General features: G+C 32.6%; 1 protein-coding gene and 1 pseudogene across 19 annotated transcripts in view; one reads left to right on the forward strand and one right to left on the reverse strand.

Annotated features, from left to right (window-relative positions):
• The window catches only part of LOC145247280 (suppressor of lurcher protein 1-like), a 1714203-nt gene that overhangs the window by 422142 nt on the left and 1266034 nt on the right, over nucleotides 1-26027 (forward strand). The window lies entirely within an intron of this gene.
• Nucleotides 11749-11881, reverse strand: LOC145247676 (U2 spliceosomal RNA; annotated as a pseudogene).

The following is a 26027-nucleotide window of genomic DNA, read 5'->3' on the forward strand; positions in this document are numbered from 1 at the left end:
CGTCCATATTGATACATATTCTTAATAAACCTCTTCTGATCATTTTCGTCATTTTAAAATCTCGGGATACTTGTAATAAAAGAAATATACAGCTATTTATAAAATCTGCAATGTTCAAAAATAATCATACCCCCTTATTTTTTCAGTATTAATCGAGTTTCTGACTGTTTGTTTCCTGTTTGATTCTTATTTTGAATGCTTTTATACAACCTTTGATTAATTTCATTTCGTTTTTTTGCATTTTTCAGAAATTAAAATGATATCAACTGAAAACCAAAAAAAGAATAAAAATTATTAGAATAGGGAAGAAAAAAGAGCTTAGTAATGATCTTAGGACTAAAATTGTGAATTCACATAAGGATGGTTTAGGTTACAAGTCAATTTCCAAGAAATTTGAGGTCCCTACAGCAACAGTACAGAGCATCATCAAAAAATTCCAGAGCCACCACACAACAAACAACTTGATTGGTAGAGGAAGGAAAAGGAAACTGTCTGCTAGAGCCACCAGGAATATTGTAAGAAGTGTTAATGCAAATCCAACCACCACTACTAAGGACATTTTAGAAAATCTTGAGTCTTCTGGCATAAAAATATCAAGGCAAACATTGCAAAGGACTCTGCATGAAAATGGTCTGAAAGGAAGAAGACCAAGAAGGACTCCATTGCACACCGGAAAACGCCTTGCAGCACGTCTAAAGTTTGCTAGGACCCATGTGAATTCTCCAGAGTCCGTTTTCTCAAGTATTTTGTGGACTGACGAAACAAAAATTGAATTGTTTGGCCATATGGATGCTTCTTACGTTTGGAGGAAGAAAGGAGAAGCTTACAACCCAAAGAACACCATACCCACGGTGAAACATGGTGGTGGTAGCCTAATGTTTTGGGGCTCCTTTTCGGCTAGTGGTCCAGGTAGTTTGGTCAAGATAGATGGAACCATGAAGAAGGAGCAATATTTGGAGATACTCCAGAAAAACATTATACAGGATGCGGAGAAGCTCCATTTAGGACCAAACTGGGTCCTTCAACAGGATAATGATCCAAAACATACTGCCAAAATAGTCAAGAAATGGTTTGAGGATAATCACATTAATGTTTTGGAATGGCCCAGCCAGAGTCCTGACCTGAACCCTATCGAAAACCTCTGGCACATATTGAAAACTGAGGTTAAAAAGCGGAAACCTAGAAATTTGAGGGATTAAGAGAACTACTGCATTGAAGAATGGTCAAAAATCAGTGTTGATGATTGTAAAAACCTTGTTGATAAATATCCAAAACAGTTACAGGCAGTTATTAAGAATAAAGGGCATGCTATTTACTATTAGTAAGAGAGGTATGAATAATTTTGAACTAGTGCCATTATTGTTTTTCTTAGTATAATGCTTCAAACTTGCATAATTTATCTATTTGTTGAGTTTAAATTAAATGCTTATGCTTGATTTATTGTTTGAAATCCCTTTAATAGTGTCTATCTTCTGGTTTGAGCAATATTCTTATAGAAATCTCAAAGATCCGAGGGGTATGAATAATATCGGGCACAAGTGTATATATATATATATATATATATATATATATATATAAAAACTTGAGTTCCTTCAGCCACAATCGAATCTGAAACCATATAAAAACGAGAAACAACCAAAGAATTCGCGCATAAGCCTGACGAATCCTAGAGTGGATGAAACGCCGAATATTCAGTGTAGCTTAATCGCCATATATATTTTATAAATTACTAAATTACTATATATATATATATACACATCGTAATTTAGCGGAAATGGTAATTAATAAAAACTGAAGAAAGTGCTCAATACTGTTGTAGAGCAAATATGCGTTTTATTTTTTTATTACTGTATCTTTCTGTTAAGTTACATTATTGTTTCAGCTACTACTGTAAAAGTCTGAGGAAGCTACAGACGGCCAAAAAAACGGCCGAGTAGCTGAAACAATAATGTAACTTAACAGAAAGATACGGTAATAAAAAATAAAACGTATATATATATATATATATATATATATATATATATATATATATATATATATATATATATATATATATATATAATATTCATAAGTTTTTATTTCGGTTTCGATTCAAGCTAATGTACGCAAGTCATATGGATATATTTTTTCATTTTTGAAATCGCAACTTTATAATATATAAAAATCGATAGAACATTAACTCTATAATAATATATACGAAATCTGCAAGAATTAACATACCATATTTAAACGTACTTTACGACCAGGCTTTACCGGGTGTTCGTGCTAGCTTAGATAAATACTTTTGCAGTTTTGCCAACATCAATATATTACACATGAATGAGTCCCCTGTGGAATTTTCATGAGTCTCGTTAGTTTGTATAACTACTTAAAAATAAGTCCAACATATTTCACTGCTTCAGGAGTAGGTTAAGCTTGCATATTGATTTGTCCCTTCTCTGAAAATTAAACATTTAAGTAATAAAATGCTATAGCTTTCTAGAAGTACTGGATAAAAAGTTATTTTTTATACTTTTAAAAGCCTTAACAATATTTATTTTCATTATAATCATCGTCAACAAAATCCAATATACCTGCTGTTGGCATTGGTTTCTCACATATGTTTCTAATAAAAATTATTTTTAGAAAAACTGGAGTAAAAGTTGTGAACATCCTAAGTGAAGTGATTTTTAAATGGGTATCATTATATTGTTTTGATATATCGTGATAAAATCTCCTTATCAAGTAAAAATGTGAACATTTTTTTTACATCAACATGGTTTTATAAAGTAAAATAGTTTTTATTTATGTAAATAAAAAAAAGCAAAAACGGCATCTTTTCATTGTTGACTATACTGACAAGTAGGAGGGGGGTGTCACTTCGTTCCCTGGATTGATCCAATTACATTAGATATTCTATATATAATACTAAGTGTTTTAACAAGAGGCGACCAAGTGCCATTTTTAAGTCTTTTATATGATTCTACCAGAGAATAAACCTCAATCTCTCAGCCTGTTAGCTAACATTCTAACCATTGGCCTTGTTTATTTATTGCTAATAGTTATGTATAATTTTAGTATTCGCTAAATTAACTAATCGTTTTTTTTTTTTTGTCCCCCAACAAAAGGAGAATGGACCTGTAAATTCACCCTTATCCGTTCGTCTGTCCGCATTTTTCTCAATAACTACGCCTTGGAATTTTTTGTTGTTTTGCACAAACATTAAAGATGATATGAGTAAAATGTAACAGACCAAATTTTTCGCGAAAACTCCGGTTGCCCTCCATTGCGGTGCCTTTCAGGCTAAAGTGGCTCAAATTGACACTTTCGTGCTTATTAAACAAGAATTGATGCCTTAAATTTTTATAAAACTTTCTGATTTCTAATTGATTTCTATATAATTTTGTTTGTCTATTCTTCACCATAACTGTCGGGTGTGTCCAAGGGGCTCTTTTAGGGCTACTAAAAACACTACATTTTTGGGACTATTTTACCATATTTGTCCAAAAGTTTCTGTGTATGTCTATTTAGCAGTTTTGTATGGTGCTGAACTCACATTTAAATATGTTAAGGTCTTGGGGATTTTGGAGGCTAAATGTGGGGGCAAATGATGGACATAGTCATTTCTTTTTTTTGCATGGTGCAGAACTCAAATTTACATATGTTAAGGCCTAAAACTGCATCGTTTATTCATTTTCACCAGGATTTGACGTCCTCTGGGGATTTGGGGGGGGGCTAAATGAGGGTGGGGGCGCAAATAGTGAACTTAGTCATTTCTTTTACGTCTCGTTCACAGTGCACTCACAGGGGACCATGCATACTTCACTTGTTTTTCTTTTTTAGATTGAATGAATGATTATCGTTCATCTTGAACAAGAAGTCTCTTCATCCACAGATCCGTAAAATTAATTCCCTGAACAAAATAAAATTGCATCTTTAACTTTGTCGTTTAGAAAAGAATTAAACCAAGACATGATACTAAACCTTATATATAGAATCCTTATTCATCAATCTACATTAGACATCAATTATTAAATATTTTGAACCAAATCCATTGTATGGTTTTAAATCTAGAAAACACACAAAATGTAAGTGGTCTTACAAGTAGAAATTTAAATTCAGGGAATCTTGGTTAATTGGTATCTTATGAGTATCCATGAAATTAAATGCAAATTTGAAATATTTAATGGGAGGTTGTGTCCATATTTTCCCCCTTTAACAGCTTTTTAAATACATTGACGTTTAGGGACTATTTATAAACTGATGCGCTTGTTTTTCAAAATTTATAGTGATCGGTTAATTAGTTTATGGGGTGAATCCTGTTCATATAGATATATAAACCTAAACATACCTTACTCTATATAGTCTCCATTTGTATATTTATGCCTAATAACATTTTTTAAAAATTATTTTTAGAGATCGACAAATTAGTTTAGTTTTTTTTTTTTTTTTTTTTTTTTTAGATGTATAAATACGTTGACGTTTATAGAATATTTAATAATTGATGTCTAATGTAGATTGATGAATAAGGATTCTATATATAAGGTTTAGTATCATGTCTTGGTTTCGTGTAAAGCTTCGATCGTTTCTTTTACCCCTATGTATAAAAGTAGATTAAACTAAATATAGTTCATATTCGTGCGCCTTACACATAGCACTTGTTTTGCAAAATTTATTCTGATTAGTTAATTAGTTTAAGAGTGAATCCTGTTAATATAGATATATAAACGTAAACATACCTTATTATATATAGTCTACATTTGCATCCTTAACCCCTAACAACATTTTTTTTAATCTTTAGAGATCGAATAATTAATTTAGGAGTGAATCTTTTTTTTTTTTTTTTTTTTTTTTAGAGAGATTTATAAATACATAAACACACCTAACTCTATATATAAATAGAGAATAAATAGTTAATCAACGATTAAATGGATGATTATACGTTAATGGACTTACTTAGTTTTGATTCCAGAAATTGGTTCGATTGTTTTGTTTAATGGCGTATCAACAGTTTTGGGGTTATTTAATGACGAATCCAGTAATTTTGGAAAAAAAAGTTTTTATACTTTAAGTTCTTTATCTTTTCAAATATTTATTCATGGTGTTTGGTTTGGTTGTTTTGTAGAAGAAAACTGTTGTTTTTATTTTTATTTTTTGAGCTTGCAGAACATGATTAAGTTTTAGCAAACGGAAAGGATAGAAAACAATAACATTAATGTTCTGTGCAGTTTAGATTCCAAAAGCCATCATCTTCAGACAGCCTGAAAAAAAAAAAGTAAAAGAAAACCCAATGGTTCCTAAGCATGCAAAACGTTGCGTGAAGTGGTTCTTTGACTGTGCAAGGAATTGAGATCGAACTGTGTTATTCTTGTAAAATCTACATCGGAGTAAAAATGGCATCTGCGTCGCTGCAACAACTATGATGAAGGCTTCGGTTTGGTTGTGGCTGTGTTCGAACAGCACAAGCAGGGGTACACACGCACGGCGTTGCAAATTCCTCTTCTATATCTGGTGATAATCGATATGTGCAAAGAAACACAGCCCATCATCAGCATCATCATCATCAGCAGCAGCAGCATCATCATCATTGCAATATCGGAATAAGCAACGCAAGCAGTGCTGCTAGTCGTAGAATTCGGCTGCAAGTAGTAGTAGTAGTATTAGTATCAGGTGGCTTGCAGCAGCGTCGGTGGTTTGCAGCAGCAGCATCCATTGTTGGCTGCAGCGGTATGGGTGGCGGTATCGTTACTAACTGTGACTTCTTTGCCTTTTGCGAATGACTTATCTACCCTTATACAATGACAAAAACTGAAATAAAATTTGAAGTTTTTTTCTTTTTATTTATTATATTTTCTGGTTGCATCTTTTATTTTTTATATTTAATAAAATCCTAAATTTTATACATTTTTTGTTGATTTTTTTTTATTATAGATTTAAAGGGATTTATTTTTATGTTTGTTTGATTTTTTATTTTTGTTAATCATTTTTGTTATTTTTTCTATTTTTTTTTCTTTTATAATAAATAATAAAATTTTAAGTTTCTTTTTTTTTTAATTTTATTATACTTTCTTGTTGTTTTTTATGAAATAAAATTCTAAGGATTTAAAACAATTTTATACATTTTTTGTTGAGTTTTTTTTATATAGATTTGAAGGGGTTTATTTTTATGTTTGTTTAATTTTTTAATTTTGTCTTTTTGTTAATCTTTTCTGTTATTTTTTCTATTTTTTTCTATTTTTCTTCAGTTTACTATTTCTTGCTTTATTTTTTTTTAAATTTTATTTTGCTTTTCTTCTTTTTTTTGTCTCTTCTTTTTCGATTTTCTTTTTTCTTTTCCCTCGAGATAGTTTCTTGCTTTCCTTTCTTTTCCCCAATGTATTAATTCCCTATTTATATAGATTACTGGTAAGAAAATTGAAAATTGATGCAATTATCATGCAGTTCAAATGCATTTAAATATAAAAAAATATACCTGAATTAGTGTTGATATTAATGAGCGTAGAGTGCTCAATATCGGTGACAGAGCATGTGTGGATCAAAGTTTGCAGGCAAAAAAACCAACAGCGTAGGGTAACTGACAGTTTCTCGCCTTACGATATTCATAAAAATTATATTTATAACTTGGTTTCTTTGAGGAAGGAGACGCATACAAATTCATCTATAAAACAATTGGGTTATTGCAAGAGAATTTCCGGATCAATGGATATTGGCATGGGCTATGGAATTATCCGATCCGGGTTCAGACTGTAGTAGCATTTTGGAAGATATAGATCCAACATCCTCTAGCTGTGAATAAAATAAAAATGAATCGTTTACAAAAGTTATGTGTTGGTGCTAAAGAATAAAAAATGGGGTTGATGTGTCACAACAGAGACAAACAAGACCGCCATCAGTTGGGGTGGGGGGGGGGGAATAATTTTTGATTAACTTTTTTTTACATGCGAAATAATTTTATATATTTTTTTCCATGGGTCTATTTGCTATTTATTTCCCATCTTTCTCTTTCTTTCTCTCTCCCTCTCTCACATACACACACCACACACATGCGCACACACACATCAGTATTATATTTTTTTTAGTCTGTCTCTCTGTTCCACGTTTTCACAGAAACTACCAAAACAATTTGGCTTAAATGTTGTATGGACCTTTGTGATGATAAGGTGCAGGAAACAAAGTATTATGATATCCATTCAGTAGACAGTTATTTGGTATAAAGCACCTATTCCAAGTCAATGAGTTATTACTTTTGCTCGTTTTTAACGTGGCATAATGTCTCTCTCTCCCTCCCTCTCTCCCTCTCTCTCTCTCTCTCTCTCTCTCTCTCTATATATATATATATATATATATATGTGTGTATGTGTGTATATATATATGTGTATATATATATATATTTATATATATATATATATGTGTGTGTGTGTGTATATATATATATATTTATATATATATACATATATATATGTGTGTGTGTGTGTATATATATATATATATATATATATATATATATATATATATATATATATATATATATGCAGCTCTTCCAGCGTTTTAAAAATCTAGTCAAGTTTTTACAGATCTGTTTTTTTTTTATGCAGAAACAAACAGATATTATGTAAATACTGGCTCTTTTCGTGCATATCCTCTTCAGACAAATTAGAAATTATTTGCTTAGATAGAAAAAAAAGTGCATGTCAATATAATGTTGAAGAAAAAAAAATTTATAGAGGGCTCAACATCGTGTATTTGTTCAGGTAGTCCGGCAGCTATATACATATATATAAATATATGATCGTATGTCTCTTCTTACTGTAATGCATTCTCGTAATATATATGTTCTGTGTGTTAGTGTTAGTTTTGTGTGTGCAGTTAAAATTCTAAAACGACGATACCATATTTTCTTGATCAGCGTTACCTTGAATGCATAATATCTAAACTTTAGAAAAAAAATTATTCTTCCGCAGATTTCCTTGTGGTAGGGAGTAGGAGTCAGTTTTCCAGGAAGTATCTCTGATTTTTTTTAATTAAAGAATTAATTCCCTTATGTCAACTCATTCATTGAGGGATCTATAAAAACGGGGTTTCTCTCTGTGTGCGTACATAGAGGGGAGATTAGGAGGGGGATAAAGATAGAGAAATAGCTCTGTTAGTATAGTAATAATAGTTATTTATCGTAATAATGAAACTCTTATTTCCATGAAATGGGGCTATTGACTTTCTGTACAATTTTACAACTTACTTTTAAAATTCTAAATCTGATGTTGGAAATAGTCTTGGATCACTCTACCACTCCAGTAGGTACCTAACTGCCGATGCAATCCTCTATCTGTATAAGAGCCAAGTACGTCCTAAAATGGGGTACTGTTGCCCTATCCTGCCTTAATAAAGTTCAAAACTGGCTAGCTGCTGATACCCTTTTCTCTTCCCTGGAACCTCTTTCCTACAGAAGATATGCTGTGAGCCTGTCGCTGCTCTATCATTATTTCATGGAAAGTGCTCGTTTGAGCTTCAATCTCGTGTCTCCTCTTGCCAAACTTTCACAAAAACACACAACTAGCCAACCCCACTACAAAAAATTTCCCTCACTTTCTACCTGCGCTTAAATCGAAACGCAGATTCCATGAGCAAAGCGTATTTCCTAGAACTACCCACTTGTGCAACACTGTTCCACTAGCCTGCTTCCTGTCCGACTACAATATCCTAGCCTTCATCTCCATTGTAAACAAGTTCTTGTTGAACCGTCCCCTTTAAATAATCAAATTCTCCCCAATCTACACCATTAACGATTAGTATACTATCAGCTAACATTCTGCTGCCATATCTGGGCAAGAGCTGCTAAAAACACCCTACCCTGCCTTGACAGAGTACAAAATAGACTTCGTGGCTTAGTGGGGGATGCCTTTTTCTCTACCCTGCAACCTCTCTCCCACAGAAGAGACGTTGCGAGCCTATCCTTGTTTTATCGTTATTTCCATGGCAGGTGCTCGCCTGAACTTCAATCTCTGGTCCCCCCTCGCCAATCTTTCACAAAAAACACCTGTCTAGCTGAATCCACTGTGAAAAATTTCCCCCACTCTTTATCTGTGCCTAAATAAAAACGTGGATTCCATGAACAAAGCTTCTTTCTTAGAACTGCACGCCTGTGGAACTCTGTTCCGTCTGCCTGCTTCCCACCAGACTACAACTTGGATGTGTTCAAGTCTAACGTTAACAAATTCCTAATGAACCGCCCCCTTAAGTAAGCACTTCATCAAATCTCCACACTAACGTACTGTACTTGCAATAACCCTTATCCCTGAGTGGCTTCCGGGCCTTGATAAGTGTTGACCACCGTGTAAAAAAAAGAAAATTCATTAACCCTTATTCTCGAGTGGCCTTTGGGCCTTGATAAGTGGTGACTCCCTTGTAAAAAATATATATTTAACTATGTTCTTTGCATGAACAAATCATTAATTAAATGTTTTAAAAGTTATCGCACATCTATCTTTACTCACGTGAATAAATAATTTATCTTCTGTAAATATTTCTGGAATCATTCTATAAATCTATTGTTCACTGGATGTGCACACAATGAATTCTTAACTAACCGAACTGCAGAAATTGGAAAAATACGTTTTTGTGTCTGAAATTGAAAAGAAAAACAAGAATTAAATATACAAAAGCTTCAACTGAGATTTTAATGGATAAATATTAAAAAAAAAGTTGGATAAATCAAAATAGGAAAATTTTTTTTTTTTTTTCTAACATTTTTCACATTAATTTAAATTCGGCCACAATTTCCTCCCAATTTAATCCCATTTTCTATATTACCGAAATAAATAATAGATTTAAAAAGTGTCCTGGATATGACCTTAAACTATATTCGATGGTGAGACACCAGCTTGCGGGCTTTGGGGAATGTGGAGCCACCCTTTAATTGGCATTGCTCCCAGGTCCACTCTAACCCAGACTGGGAGTACATGTTAGGGTCTCAACTATGGGTTAAATAGAAACCGACTTAAAAAAAAACCCAAAAAACAAATATACTCTATTAAAAAATTGTTCTTCAAAATCACTCGATTCAACATTAAATTCGGCATTAAATTCGGCATTTAATAACCCGGAAAGGGCTGATATGCCGTAAACCAAAAACAACCAACTAATAGATTTAAAAAGATTATTAGGAATTCAGTGGGAAAATTACATAATGTATATTTATATATAAAATAATTTAAACAAAATCTAGTAAGCGGTGCCCTTTTCTATTCCCTGAAACCTCTTTCCCACAGAAGAGACATTGCAAGCCTGTCTCTGCTCTATCATTATTTTCATAGCAAATGTTCGACTGAGCTCCAATCTATGGTCCCTCCTTGCTAATCTTTGAAAAAAATCACTAATCTCGCCAAAAACACATATTCTCCCCACTCTCTATCAGTACCTAAATGTAAATGTGGATTCCACCAGCAAAGCTTCATGCCTATAACTGGCCCTCTGCAGAACTCTGTTCCACTCGTCTGCTCTCCAGCTAACTACAATATTGTCATCTTCAAGTCCAACGTAAACAAGTTCTTATTGAACCATCCTTGGAAATAATCTGATTATACCAAATTTCCACTGTAAACGAGTACTACACTATTGTCCCAATGACTTCAGTACACAAATTAACCCTTATTCTCGAGGGGTCTCCAGGCCTCTATATGTGGTAACCCCATTGTAAAAAAAAAAAAAAAAAAAAAATTAAGGGACCCAGATAGTTTTTGTTTGATTATATCATTTTTTTTTTCCATTTTTCTTATCTTTTTTGTGTTGGTATCAAAATTGTTAATATAAGTGCCATAAGTATAACTCATACCGTTTTTCACTGCACCAGCATCATCAGCATCATCAGCAAGGACAATAGAACGCGGGTGAGAGTGACAGACAGTTGAAAGTTTTTAGAAGTAGTAGAAAATAGGTACCAGCAGCTACTAGATCCGGTATAGGGACGTGGATGATCCAGTTGCTGAGGTCAGTAACTGGATTTGTGTGATGGGATGGGGGAATGAGTGTGCTGATAAACATTTAAAAATGTTTTTTTTTTTACATAGGCATCACCACTTATCAAGGCCAAGAGGCCACTCAAGGATAAGAGTTAAAGAGTGTACAGTAGAAATTGGACAACATAGTAATCATTAGTAATGAAAATTTGGTAAATTTGATAACTTATATAGAACGGCTCATCAAGAACTTATTTACGTTAGACTTGAACACAACCATATTGTAGTCAGCCGGAAATCAGGAAAACGGAAGACAATTCCACAGGTGTGCAGTTCTAAGAGAGAAGCTTTGTTCATGGAATCTACGTTTAGGTTTAGGCACAGATAAAGAGTGGGGGGAATTATTGATAGTGTGTACAGCTAGACGAGTGTTTCTTGTGAAAGTTTGGCGAGAGGGGACCATAGATTGAAGCTCAGTCGAACACTTTCCATGAAAATAACGATACATCAGAGACAAACTCGCAGCATCTCTTCTGTGAGATAGAGGTTGCAGGGAAGAGAAAAGGACATCTCCTACGAGGCTACGAAGTCTATTTTGAACTCTATCAAGACAGGACAAGTCCTTTCTAGCAGCTCCTGCCCAGATGTGGCAACAGTATTCCATCCTTGGACGTACCTGGCTCTTATATCGATAGAGAATAACATCAGCAGTGAGATATTTACAGGATCTTGAGTTTAAACTGAGTTGATTGTACCTATTTACAATGCCTCCCCACGGGACAGAGTTAGACACCAGGGTCGTTTTTTTAACGTGGAGAAAAGGTACAAAAATAAAAATTGTCTCAGTCGTGAAGGATTTCTCCTCCACCGAAAGAGAACGAGAAATGGAAGTGACGCATCTGAAGAACAGATACTACACTTTGATCTTGGCCAAAAAGCCAAGATTGTAGGTTTATGCGGTTTTCTATATATGGCTTATAGTGTTTTCAGTTTTTTTGTTTTTTATTTTATTCCATGGTGTATTATCTCTATATTTCAGAGTAAGATTTGTCTAAGTTTGAAGCGCGGACAGTTGTGATCTGATGTGGAGATGTTTAAAGATTGCGCTAAAGACGACATTATACCTTATGTCCGATATAATATAACGAAGGCTTTCGTTTCTTTTTAAATATGTTTGTTTAAATTATTACTTAACCTTATGTCTAGAATACTAATTTTGATCAATATCCATTGCATGATTTGATGCTAATTTTTTTATCAAGTTTTAAGTTTTCAATACCCGATTCTAATTTATCGACCCAACATTAATAAATATACAGAATAAATATGCATATATATATATATATATATATATATATATATATATATATATATATATATATATAATTTCAAGTTGAACATCTGTGTGTGTGTCTGGTCACGAATAGGCTCTTATATGGTTGACTATTATAGAAAACTGATCACATATAATGATAGAAGATGTATCGAGACACAGGAATGGGTATGTTTGATCTGGCATAATGATGATTCATTAAAATTGTGGGGTCTGCGTTCGCGCCTGGTCCACAAAGTATGGAAATAAAAAAATTAAAAATTAAAAACGTTTACAAGTGTTTTTGATATAGATGTACATAAGAATACTTTGATAAGTATGTTTTAACTGAAATACGGATGGTATAATAAAATTGTGGGGTCTGCGTTCGCGCCTGGCCTCCATAGAATGGAAATAGACACAAACTTTAATAAAGACTTTTCATATCTACCTGCGTAAGTATACTCAGATAATTCTGTTTTAGTTTGAAGAAATATGGTATAATAAAATTATGGGGTGTTCGTTTGCGCCTGACCTCCATAGAATGGAAATATGTCACAAAGTTTAACAAGGTTTTTTTTAATGTAGATCCACAGAATATTGCGATAAGTGTTTCAGTGTGAACAGGTATGGGATAATAAATTATGGGGATTATCTATTTTATTTTTACTTTCATCATATTTTGCTTTGATTTTGATACCCCCAAATTCGAAGTTATCTCTTTACAACCCTTCCTTTTCATAACCTATCATACTTTCATAAATTAGAGTCCATTTTCTGTAGGCTGTTTTTGAACCCAGTCAACGACGGGTACTTTTGCTAGTATATATATATATATATATATATATATATATATATATATATATATATATATATATATATATATATATATCATCATGATATATATATACATAATATATACACATAATTAACACACACACACACACGCACACATATATATATAAATATATATATATATATATATAAACACACCCACATATGTAGATATACACACACACACGTGTGTGTTTATATATATATATATATATATATATATATATATATATATATTTAAACAAACACACACGCACACACATAAATATGGGCACACACACACATATATATATAGAGAGAGATACACAATTAATTAAAGTTAAGAATACTATCGAAAATAACACTTTTAAATTTTAGTAATCAAGAAAAAAAGCAAAAGTAGAATCAGGGAGACATCAGCTACATGAGAACCGAAAATGTTTATTGTGCCAAAAACTGTCAAAATTTACAGGGTTTTTTTTTTTAGCACAGATTCCAAATTCTTGTGAAAATCTTTGAATCTGTCTTTATTGCTATCCGCAAACCTTTCTACCTCAATCTCAAATCTTTAGTTTTTTTTTTAATTCTTTGTAAATTAATGAGAAACATAACGTATTGTTTACAAAATATTTTTGTCAGATCACCAAAATTAAACAACGTTGAGCATGGTCCGTACAAGACGGGTGAGAATACCAGGCGCTGTATACAGGAGGATGTTGACATTTCCATGCAAGAACTGCAAAAACCTAATGTCATCATCTCCCCTGTCGGGAATACATATGCAACTGGGACCACTTGTGAATTTCATACTTTAATGAAGCTTTCTCCTTTGGAGGAATCCGGTTCAGCCTGCCTAGGGTGCATGCTTTTTCACTACGGTAATGAGAGGCATAACCATTACCCAAGATAGTGTATTGTGTAGCTTAAAGTAGTTCAAGTTTTGAGTCAGCTTGCGGACGTAAATTTGCTTTCTGAAAATTTGCAATTGATCGAAAACATAATTTTAATAAAATATCAATCCCCCCCCCATCCTGTTGTATTTAACAGCAGGCTTTTCTGATATCAAAACTGGCGCCAACATCTTTCGAATCACACAGACCTGTCATTAATACCATTAGTTGACTTGACCATGATATATCACGCTGATCTTATCTGCTCCGTGGAAAGTCAAATTATATAACGGATTTGATTCCGTTATCTTTGCCCTGTCTCCATCGGCTACATTATTTAGGATGTCAGATTTTGATTCGATTGGGATGAATCTACTAAACACAAAAATAAAATGAATTGTAAACAAATTCTATCTTTAAATAATGTATTTCTACGTCTATTTAAATAGACTATTTATTGTGTAGGTTTCTGAATTTTTTTTTTAGATGCGGATTGATTATTCGTATTTTTTTTTTATTCTTCGGACTATTGTTCTCATCTCCAGTGTTATTTTCACAACGTTAGTGCAAGCGACTCTCAAAAATACAATTGCGTATTACTTAAGACTTCTATCCAGTCATGGCTGATGGAATGAGAGCATCGATTAAATAAAAGGTTCCATTTGAAATTCCGTGTAGATTCTCGAGTTTGACAGAAAGATTCCTGAATTCGCCAAGATACAGCCGAAGAAGGTCGACTAAAATGTTGTGAAAATAACACTCAAAATGAAGAGGGTAGTTCGAATAATCCAAATAAACCAAAAATTGCTTGAATTTTGTTGTATAAAATTCTAAATCATTGAATTAGATGGCTGACACAATTTATCAATCCCCATTTTCATTTATTTTATGAACAAGAATATTTTATTTAAATTCTACCAGGCCGCCTGCCGTTGCTCAGTCGTAAGATACGCTTAAATATAATACTTTAATTAATGCAGATTTTGTAATTATTATTATATTAGCGAGGGGTACCCGGCGTTGCCCGGGTGTTTGTAGGTGTATGTGAAAAAAAACAGGTGCCCGTGAAAAAAAACGAAGCTTTTACGACGCGCAGTTGGAAAATAGTAAAGTGTGAAAAAAAAACAGGTGCGCGTTTTTGATTGACGTGACGGCGATAGCTATTCAGCAGTTAGGGTTTTGTGCGGGACAGTTTTTAATGAGGTCAATAAATCGGTTTGTTTGTTTTTAAAAACCCGATCCCCCGTCTGATATGACGAAGTCGACAAACGTTCACTGGCTCTGGGCCTGTTGTATTTATTTGCATCCCCACTGAGCAAATTAGGCACAAGGCCTTTTTTAATGTGGAGATAGAGGGAGGGGGGAGGGAGGGAAAGGGGGGACCAGCTCCCGAGAGGTGGGAAATGGGAGCTGGATAGTAACTGTTGGTCTGTAGGGTGATCCCTACATTGACCAAGGTCAGATATGTGGGGTTTCCCCCACATGTGGTCTTCGTTGGATGGATTTATTTGCTTCCCCACTGAGCAAATTAGGCACAAGGCCGTTTTTTAATGTGGAGAGAGAGGGAGGGGGAGGGAAAAGGGGATCCTGCTCCCGAGAGGTGGGAACTGTGGTCGTAGGGTGATCCCTACCTTGACCAAGTTCAGATATGTGGGATTAGCCCCACATATGGTCTTTGCTAGTCATAGCTGGTCTTTGCTTGCAGCATCTGTCGGAACAGATGGTATTTATTTGCTCCCCCACTGAGCAAATTAGGCACAAGGCCGTTTTTAATGTGAGGTAAAAACCAGCTCCCCTAAAAGGGGTCACTCTGGTTACCAAAAATAATAATTGTCCCAGTATAGAGGGTTTCCCCTCCATTGACTGGTACAAATTATCTTAAGTGCAGTATCTGCCGGAACAGATGGTACACTGTGATCTTGTCCCCCGTGCCGCTGAAGCGGGGAGGGGGGGAAGTCGAGTTTCGCTTTTTGTTTATACCGAAAACCGAATGTAACGCGTGCCGATGCGGGAAATGTGGAATAATTAACGTTTGAAAGTCAATAAAATTAAATAGACAAGCGTGCTCCGTGGTTAAGTGCGAGATATTACAATTTATAGATGATATAAAAAGTTTTAAGAAGTTGTGAACCGAGCGAGCGCTTCTCTGAAAGAAGCCTTTTGTGGACATCGAGGAAAAGCGTACATACATACATACATACATATTTTTTCGCTTTTATATATATAGAGTATATTGGACCTAATATATAGTAATATGATATTTTACTTCCTTTAGATTTCGTATTTATTATTATATCGATTATTATATAAGTTTCGTGTTTGAGGGTTTTCTTTAAGATTTCCATTGTTTTCAGTCTGTGGCATAGTTAGAGCTTTCCCCTTGATTCCAATTTCTCATAGTTTTGTTTCCAAATGCTCCTACAATTATTGGTATTATGTTGATTTTTTTATGTTCCATATAAGCCTGCATATTTGTTTTGTTTTTCTGTCTCTTTGCACTTCACCCTATGATCTGCTGCGACGGCAAAATCTACAATTTGACAGATCCTTTCTTTTTTGTTAATTATTATAACGTCCAGTCTTCTGATTTGGATGGGTTTATTTCTTTGTATCTCCATATCCTAAAGGATTTTGTGGGCGTTATTTTCCAGTACAGCCTTCAGCTTTTGCTTGAAGCATCTGTCTGCAAGTTCTTATATTCTTTTTAAGCTAATTTGCTGCATTCCCTTATTATGTGGTTTATTTTTCGTCTTTTTGTTCATATAGTATACATTTACTGTTTTCCTGTGTTTTATATATTTTAGCTTTGATGTGGTTCATTCTTATCGCGTTATTCTGTGCATCAGTCAGTAGAGATTCTGTTTCCCTCTTCATGTGTCTTTTCCTTGGTCATGTCCAGATCTCCTTGTGTCATTCTAATGAATCGTCCATGTAGCACTTTCTCTTCCCACTTTCCTTCTTTTTTCCTTTTGTTTTGGTTTCATCATATTCTGCATTATTCTTTCTGACAGTGTCTCTGACTGCTCTTTCTTCTTCTTCTTCTTAGTATTATTATTATTATTATTATTATCATCTCACTCACAAGGCGTCTCACACAGGTCTTTATCAGAAATTGCTCGCTGACAACAACCGGTGGTGTTCGATAGAGTTCGGGTGGTAACAGGTTTCTCCAGATTTCCAGTACTCTCCACCTCTATGCGTAACATTGTCAAATGAATTCCCTCAGTTTTTAGCTGTCTTTACCCTGTGGTCGGCTGGGATGGCAAAATCTACAATTGTGCATTTCATTTTCTTTTTGTTCATGTTGTGTCTGCACAATTAATTAACAAGAACACAGAAAGTAAAGGTATACAATAATATATTAGGAAGAAAAGTGATATACATATTTACATGTCTTCAGATATACTTCAGTTGGAGATATTCCGGCAGGTGGCGTGTAGCATGTCTTACTGGAGGCAATATAGGCGTCTTGCCTATTTGGCGGTCGTTGCAGAACTCTCCCGGTATTGGTGATTGATACCTTTATATATCTTACTCACCCACCTATGTTAATTAGTGGGCGTCTCCACAACAGTTCATTATGACGTCTAGTCTCCTTGCTTGGATGAGTTTATCTGTTTGTATCCCCATGTCCGAAAAGATGCTGTGATTGTTGTTGTTATTATTATTATTATTATTATTATTATTATTACTATTATTATTATTATTCACATTTTGTGTCTGGCGGTTGGTGTAGCCGATTTTATACTGATACGCAGATCATAGCAAGTGACTATAGACTATCAGTCTTCTGGCAGTTCCTAACAAGGCAGTTTTTTTTAAGTACTCCAACATTGTAATGCACCCACATTTTCTGAATCCAACTGTCAAATTCTTTTATTCACTCATCCCAGGACTCCCAGCATAATAGGTGCAACTTCTACCTTCTTTAACCTCCACAATACTTTTATCTCCCTTTTCAAATCTTGGTACTTTTCGATCTTCTCCTTTTCTTTTTCTTCCACATTCACATCAGCTGACACTGCTACATCAATGATTATTGCCTTGTGTTCATTTTTTTCCAACAAGACAAATTCTGGTTTACTTGTTAGAATCACGTTATCACATTGATATTCATATCCCACAATAATTTCACTCTATCACTTTCGACCACCTCTTCTGGAACATGCTTGTACCATTTTTCACTGCATTTAAACCCTTTTGGACCTTTTTTGCAAATTTGTCATGTCGTCTCTTGTATTCCTTTTGAGCTTCTCACAACTACTGACGAGGTGTTGTACATTTTCACCTTCTCTAAACCCTGTAGATATTTCAACCTTTTTAATGATGTGAAACTTCACATTATTTGTCCTGAGTACTTGCTCCTGCGCGGCACATATTAGGACTTATTATTATCATTATTGTTCTTGTTTATATTATTAGCAGACAGCTCCTAGCTAAGAAATTAGGCTACGTTTATATGGTTCAACAATTCTCTAATTAGCAAAAATTACAACGCATTTTTTTTCACACAAAATCGACAACAAAATGAGAATTGACTTCACTTTCGTTCAGTTAGAGTAAATCCACATCAACCTGCGTATTCTACATCTCACATGATACAAGAAGTTGTAATGTAATATTTTTAATTTGGGTTTGAGAGTAAGCGGCATCTTGTGTAAAAAAAATCAATAATGTCTATTTTATAAGTGTTATTTATTAATGATACGTAACCATTCCTTCCTTCTGTTCTATGAAATCATATCCATCAAGTCCGTAACACTTTGTAAATGAAAGGATGCAGAAGTGATCAACATCCCTTCGTTTACGAAAGAGTTACGGACTTGGTGGATCTGATTTCTTCACTTAAAAGGAAATTACGATGGAGCTCTCCTGTTTGGGAGGAAATAAAAAGAAATAACTTGCTACAGTTTCTCAAAGAGCATCAAACCGATTCTGCTGACTTTTCTGTGAGAAAAAAAAGAAAGAAAGAACTATATTTCTAGCTTGACAGATTACTTGCTTCTTCTATTCTATCAAGCTACTAACGCCGGCGTATTTCCTAATTGATCGAATTACTAAGTGTTAATCTCTCAGATTGCGCGCGTTATTTTTCGACTGACTTTCATTGTATGGAGTTTGCTGCGGAGGAAGGCGTAGCTATAGAGTTGTCACGTAGTACTTCTGAACTGTAGGCTGAGATCAAAATGTAGTAACTCTTTTGTTCCATCTAGGGAACCATCCGTCAAGGTGTTACCTTCGCCTTTTCCAAGGTGGAAGTGGTTTACTGCCCATCATTCTTCATATAAACAAATCTTGCTATGAATCATAAGACTTATCCTGTAAGGAAATACAAATAGGGCTGTAGGTAACAAAAGGAAATAAGGCATATTAAGAGAAACACACCCACACAACACACACACACATATAAGAAATCAATGAAGTGCTCGATTGCAAATGTGAAGACAAAATACAAATTATTTACATAAAAAATATTTCAGAGACGTACCATGGTTTTATTGCAGTGGGTCTGCCTTTTAAAAGGCTTTTAAAAATCCAATCAAATCCTCAGCATATTACGAAATGAAAACAAATCAATATATATATATATATATAGTCTTTGAAGTTTTTAACTTTTAAAACTATACAAAAAGAATATTTTTTATCATTCCTTAGAAAACCATCTAGTCAGTAAGTCATTTAATCACCTGCAATCACTGCATCAACTCGCTCTAGAATTTACCATAGCACTAACAATTTATTTTTTTAAGGGATCATCAGTTGCTTACCATGAAACACTGTTTCGGGGATTTAAAAACAAAACAGCATATTACATCATGGCTCCCCAGCAGTGTTGATCAAACACCACCTCCCTTAATCTTAGGAAGAAGACATGTTATAAATATTTTATCTAATTTCCTATTCTTAATTGCATTATCTAACATTTTCATGCTATAAAAATGAATTTCTTACCTGTGTGATTCATCAGTTTCCAAATTTAAAATGGATATATTTTTTAATTTACCAGTCATGTATTTATAAGATTAGGATTAACCCATTTAACAACTTATCACCCCCACTATGATTAGTATTTTGTATATTTACATTCATACTTATTTAAAATTAAATATATAAAGATTAAAAATATTTATACATACATACATTTTTTTTATGTAATTATAAATACATTTATACATTACTAATATAGTTTTGGATTTCCTTTATTAATATAGTCTGGTTTATCTTAAACGATTCAAAAGCATCAGGATAACGAACAAATGCTTTATTTAACTGTTTAAATATTTTATTTTTATCCCCACCTTGTTTTATCATCCTTATTACTAAGTTAGAAACTGGTGGTATAAAATCTGTAAATTTTAAAGTAACGCGAGCTATTCTCAAGAACTCTGACATAATGGTTCCATATATATATGCATTTGAACAGTACTAGCTCAATATACCAGCATTTAACAAATCAACATAGCTGTCCCCCCTCTAATCTTAGAAAGGTCCTCGTGGACAACACAAGGATTTTGCAACGAGAAAGTAATTGTAAAAAATTAAAAATACTTGAAGCACTATTTATAAAAACCCAGCACCCATCTATAAATAGCATTAATTTTGAAAGTAGCAACAATGTGCTGAAATGTTTAGCATAACCAGTATACGACTGGTTTTACTAACATTGCCTTTTATCATCCTAATTTTTAATCGAGTTTTTTTATCACTCGTAAATGTATATCTTAATTGACTTTTCATTGACTCTTTTTATCATTCGTAACTATATATTTCACTTCTATTTTTAATATTTTATCTCCACCTGATGATGTTTCAAGAAAGAATCGAAAGCGCTCGTGTAAACCATGGAACATTTGTAAATACCTTCCATCTTGAAATTAAAAAAAATCTTACAAAAGATCGAAAAAATGAAAAAAAAAAAAGAATTATTAAGCAAGGTATCTCTGTTGTTTTTAATAATGTTTGCCTGAATATATATATATATATATATAATATATAATTTAAATGAGATTAGAACAATAGTCTAAAGAGCAGAGTGTATTTTAATGTAATAGTGAAATTACTAGTTTAATTAAAATACAGGAAAGAAAAAGTGCTCGCTGTAATTTAGATATATAATATCAATTTAGATATATAATATCAATATATAATATCAATCACATTACTAAATATATATATATATATATATATATATATATATATATATATATATATATATATATATATATATATATATATATATATATATATGAACGTCAGTCTGGATTTGTTTTCAAGAGAACCCTTTAAAATATATATATATATATATATATATATATATATATATATATATATATATATATAACGAGAAATATAATATATTATAATATAATACGAGTTAAATAACGAGAAAATATGTGTCTAAGGCTCTGTTTCGAAGTAACTTATCTCTCTTCAACTCACAGAATGATTTGAATGGAAACTATGCCCTTTTAAATAGGAAAGAGTCAATCCCCGCCAATGAAACCATGATATGTCTCGAATATATGTAAAACATAGTTTTTAAATAAATGATTAGTGTATTAGCTCTCACTTTTTTTACTACACACACATATATATATATATATATATATATTATACAACTCTCAAATTAGCAAAAATTATCACGGAAAGCTTTGAGTAAAAGAAAATGTAAAAAAAAGCAAGAATGCAGTTTACATTCCAGAGAAAAAAAAAAACTTTAACCTGTCGCAGACTTGGCACCTACATAATTCGACTTCTAAAAAGTTTATAATTGCAAAAGAGAATTCAATTATATAAAGATGAAAAGAAGGCCTTAACTAAAATTGTTGAATAGAAATAGACTTAGCACTTGCATAAGCCGATTTCTCCAAAGTCTTCCATCATAAAAGAGAATTTAACTATATAAAGATGAAAAAACTTTACCTTCATTAAACTTTTTTAAATAGAAAATAGGGATCCTCAGCTGCTTACGATATAGCTGTTTTGGTGAGACGATTATTCGGAATCGGGAATCGTAAAAATCAGAACATTTTGGAGTATCGGAATCGGAAGAATCAGTGACTATTTTCCAATGCACATAAAACGATTCCTTGAATCGTTTATTGTTTGAATTACTTTTGTTCAAGACTTAATTTTCCATTGCTGTCACTAAAGTTAAAATTATGAATATCGGTTGATTTTTAACTGGCAATAAAATTAATATCTATAGATCATGCCAAAACTTGCGATAATCTATGAATATAATATATCGGTTTTTACGGTCATTTAAAAAAAGAAAATAAAAAACAAAAAAACTTTTCAACTACATGTTAAGAGATTTTAAAAGGTTCGGAATCGCTAATTGCATCGTAAACTGGAATTTGAAACGGATTCGGTAATTGTATTGGAATCGAGAAAATACTGGAATTATTCCACCACTAAGATATATATAAATCGAGAGAGAGAGAGAGAGAGAGAGAGAGAGAGAGAGAGAGAGAGAGAGAGAGAGAGAGAGATGCAAATGTAGTTATATATATATATATATATATATATATATATATATATATCCACATATAAACACAGGCTCCTTCAGTCTTTGACAGACTATGGATACCCACGTAGCGGTGCCTACACATGCAATTTTTTGTGACAGGAGGTGCGCAATCTCCAACCACACCTCTCCTGCATCAACATTGTTAAATACCAGTGGCCAGTGAAGTGTATGTATAGGACGACTGGAAACAAAAGCGAAGAGCGCATACGGCGCCTAGAATTTCTAAATGGTCACCCATCTGGTACTAACCAGGCTCAACGTTACTTAACTTCAGTGATCTGGCGAGAACCGATGTGTCAACGCGATTATGCCGTATATATTCTTATATACACATATATAAATGTATATATTCGCATATGTAGATATGTTTGTATACACACACACATATATATATATATATATTAAAATAAAGTGCCAAGGATACAAGAATGTTGGTGCTTTTATAAAAGAAGATAAGCAAAACGAATTTATCCAAGACAAGACAGTTCTGGATTTGAAGAATTGATGGAAACGCTTTTAGGAACAAGATTTCCTCTAAAATGACAGAATTGATGCAGTAGGTGTGCAGAAAAAAGGTCAGGAATTACGATTCGCAAGTTTCCTATGCATATATGTGTACATCGAGTAAGTATATTTAGACAGCAGCACACCCTCCTTTAGAAATGTTTTATTTTTACAGAAAAAGAAAGGGTCAATTTCTTTAATATAGCAACTATAGAGTTGGCATATTTAAGAAAGGTCAATTTCTTTAATATAGCAACTATAGAGTTGTCATATTTAAGAAAGGTCAATTTCTTTAATATAACAACTATGGAGTTGGCATATTTAAGAAAGGTCAATTTCTTTAATATAGCAACTATAGAGTTGGCATATTTAAGAAAGGTCAATTTCTTTAATATAGCAACTATAGAGTTGGCATATTTAAGAAAGGTCAATTTCTTTAATATAGCAACTATAGAGTTGACATATTTAAGAAGGGTCAATTTCTTTAATATGGCAACTATAGAGTTGGCATATTTAAGAAAGGTCAATTTCTTTAATATAGCAACTATAGAGTTGGCATATTTAAGAAAGGTCAATTTCTTTAATATAGTAACTATAGAGTTGGCATATTTAAGAAAGGTCAATTTCTTTAATATAGCAACTATAGAGTTGGCATATTTAAGAAAGGTCAATTTCTTTAATATAGCAACTATAGAGTTGGCATATTTAAGAAAGGTCAATTTCTTTAATATAGCAACTATAGAGTTGGCATATTTAAGAAAGGTCAATTTCTTTAATATAGCAACTTTAGAGTTGGCATCTTTAAGAAAGGTCAATTTCTTTAATATAGCAACTATAGAGTTGGCATATTTAAGAAAGGTCAATTTCTTTAATATAGCAACTATAGAGTTGGCATATTTAAGAAAGGTCAATTTCTTTAATATAGCAACTATAGAGTTGGCATATTTAAGAAAGGTCAATTTCTTTAATATAGCAACTATAGAGTTGGCATATTTAAGAAAGGTCAATTTCTTTAATATAGCAACTATAGAGTTGGCATATTTAAGAAAGGTCAATTTCTTTAATATAGCAACTTTAAAGTTGGCATATTTAAGAAAGGTCAATTTCTTTAATATAGCAACTATAGAGTTGGCATATTTAAGAAAGGTCAATTTCTTTAATATAGCAACTATAGAGTTGGCATATTTAAGAAAGGTCAATTTCTTTAATATAGCAACTATAGAGTTGGCATATTTAAGAAAGGTCAATTTCTTTAATATAGCAACTATAGAGTTGGCATATTTAAGAAAGGTCAATTTCTTTAATATAGCAACTATAGAGTTGGCATATTTAAGAAAGGTCAATTTCTTTAATATAGCAACTATAGAGTTGGCATATTTAAGAAAGGTCAATTTCTTTAATATAGCAACTATAGAGTTGGCATATTTAAGAAAGGTCAATTTCTTTAATATAGCAACTATAGAGTTGGCATATTTAAGAAAGGTCAATTTCTTTAATATAGCAACTATAGAGTTGGCATATTTAAGAAAGGTCAATTTCTTTAATATAGCAACTATAGAGTTGGCATCTTTAAGAAAGGTCAATTTCTTTAATATAGCAACTATAGAGTTGGCATATTTAAGAAAGGTCAATTTCTTTAATATAGCAACTATAGAGTTGGCATATTTAAGAAAGGTCAATTTCTTTAATATAGCAACTATAGAGTTGGCATCTTTAAGAAAGGTCAATTTCTTTAATATAGCAACTATAGAGTTGGCATATTTAAGGTCAATTTCTTTAATATAGCAACTATAGAGTTGGCATATTTAAGAAAGGTCAATTTCTTTAATATAGCAACTATAGAGTTGGCATATTTAAGAAAGGTCAATTTCTTTAATATAGCAACTATAGAGTTGGCATATTTAAGAAAGGTCAATTTCTTTAATATAGCAACTATAGAGTTGGCATATTTAAGAAAGGTCAATTTCTTTAATATAGCAACTATAGAGTTGACATATTTAAGAAGGGTCAATTTCTTTAATATGGCAACTATAGAGTTGGCATATTTAAGAAAGGTCAATTTCTTTAATATAGCAACTATAGAGTTGGCATCTTTAAGAAAGGTCAATTTCTTTAATATAGCAACTATAGAGTTGGCATCTTTAAGAAAGGTCAATTTCTTTAATATAGCAACTATAGAGTTGGCATATTTAAGAAAGGTCAATTTCTTTAATATAGCAACTATAGAGTTGGCATATTTAAGAAAGGTCAATTTCTTTAATATAGCAACTATAGAGTTGGCATCTTTAAGAAGGGTCAATTTCTTTAATATAGCAACTATAGAGTTGGCATCTTTAAGAAAGGTCAATTTCTTTAATATAGCAACTATAGAGTTGGCATATTTAAGAAAGGTCGATTTCTTTAATATAGCAACTATAGAGTTGGCATATTTAAGAAAGGTCAATTTCTTTAATATAGCAACTATAGAGTTGGCATCTTTAAGAAAGGTCAATTTCTTTAATATAGCAACTATAGAGTTGGCATATTTAAGAAAGGTCAATTTCTTTAATATAGCAACTATAGAGTTGGCATCTTTAAGAAAGGTCAATTTCTTTAATATAGCAACTATAGAGTTGGCATATTTAAGAAAGGTCAATTTCTTTAATATAGCAACTATAGAGTTGGCATCTTTAAGAAAGGTCAATTTCTTTAATATAGCAACTATAGAGTTGGCATCTTTAAGAAAGGTCAATTTCTTTAATATAGCAACTATAGAGTTGGCATATTTAAGGTCAATTTCTTTAATATAGCAACTATAGAGTTGGCATATTTAAGAAAGGTCAATTTCTTTAATATAGCAACTATAGAGTTGGCATATTTAAGAAAGGTCAATTTCTTTAATATAGCAACTATAGAGTTGGCATCTTTAAGAAAGGTCAATTTCTTTAATATAGCAACTATAGAGTTGGCATATTTAAGAAAGGTCAATTTCTTTAATATAGCAACTATAGAGTTGGCATATTTAAGAAAGGTCAATTTCTTTAATATAGCAACTATAGAGTTGG

The sequence above is a fragment of the Euprymna scolopes genome, chromosome 25 (assembly GCF_053919585.1).
Source record: "Euprymna scolopes isolate OS-2025 chromosome 25, ASM5391958v1, whole genome shotgun sequence".
Taxonomy (NCBI): Eukaryota; Metazoa; Mollusca; class Cephalopoda; order Sepiida; family Sepiolidae; genus Euprymna; species Euprymna scolopes.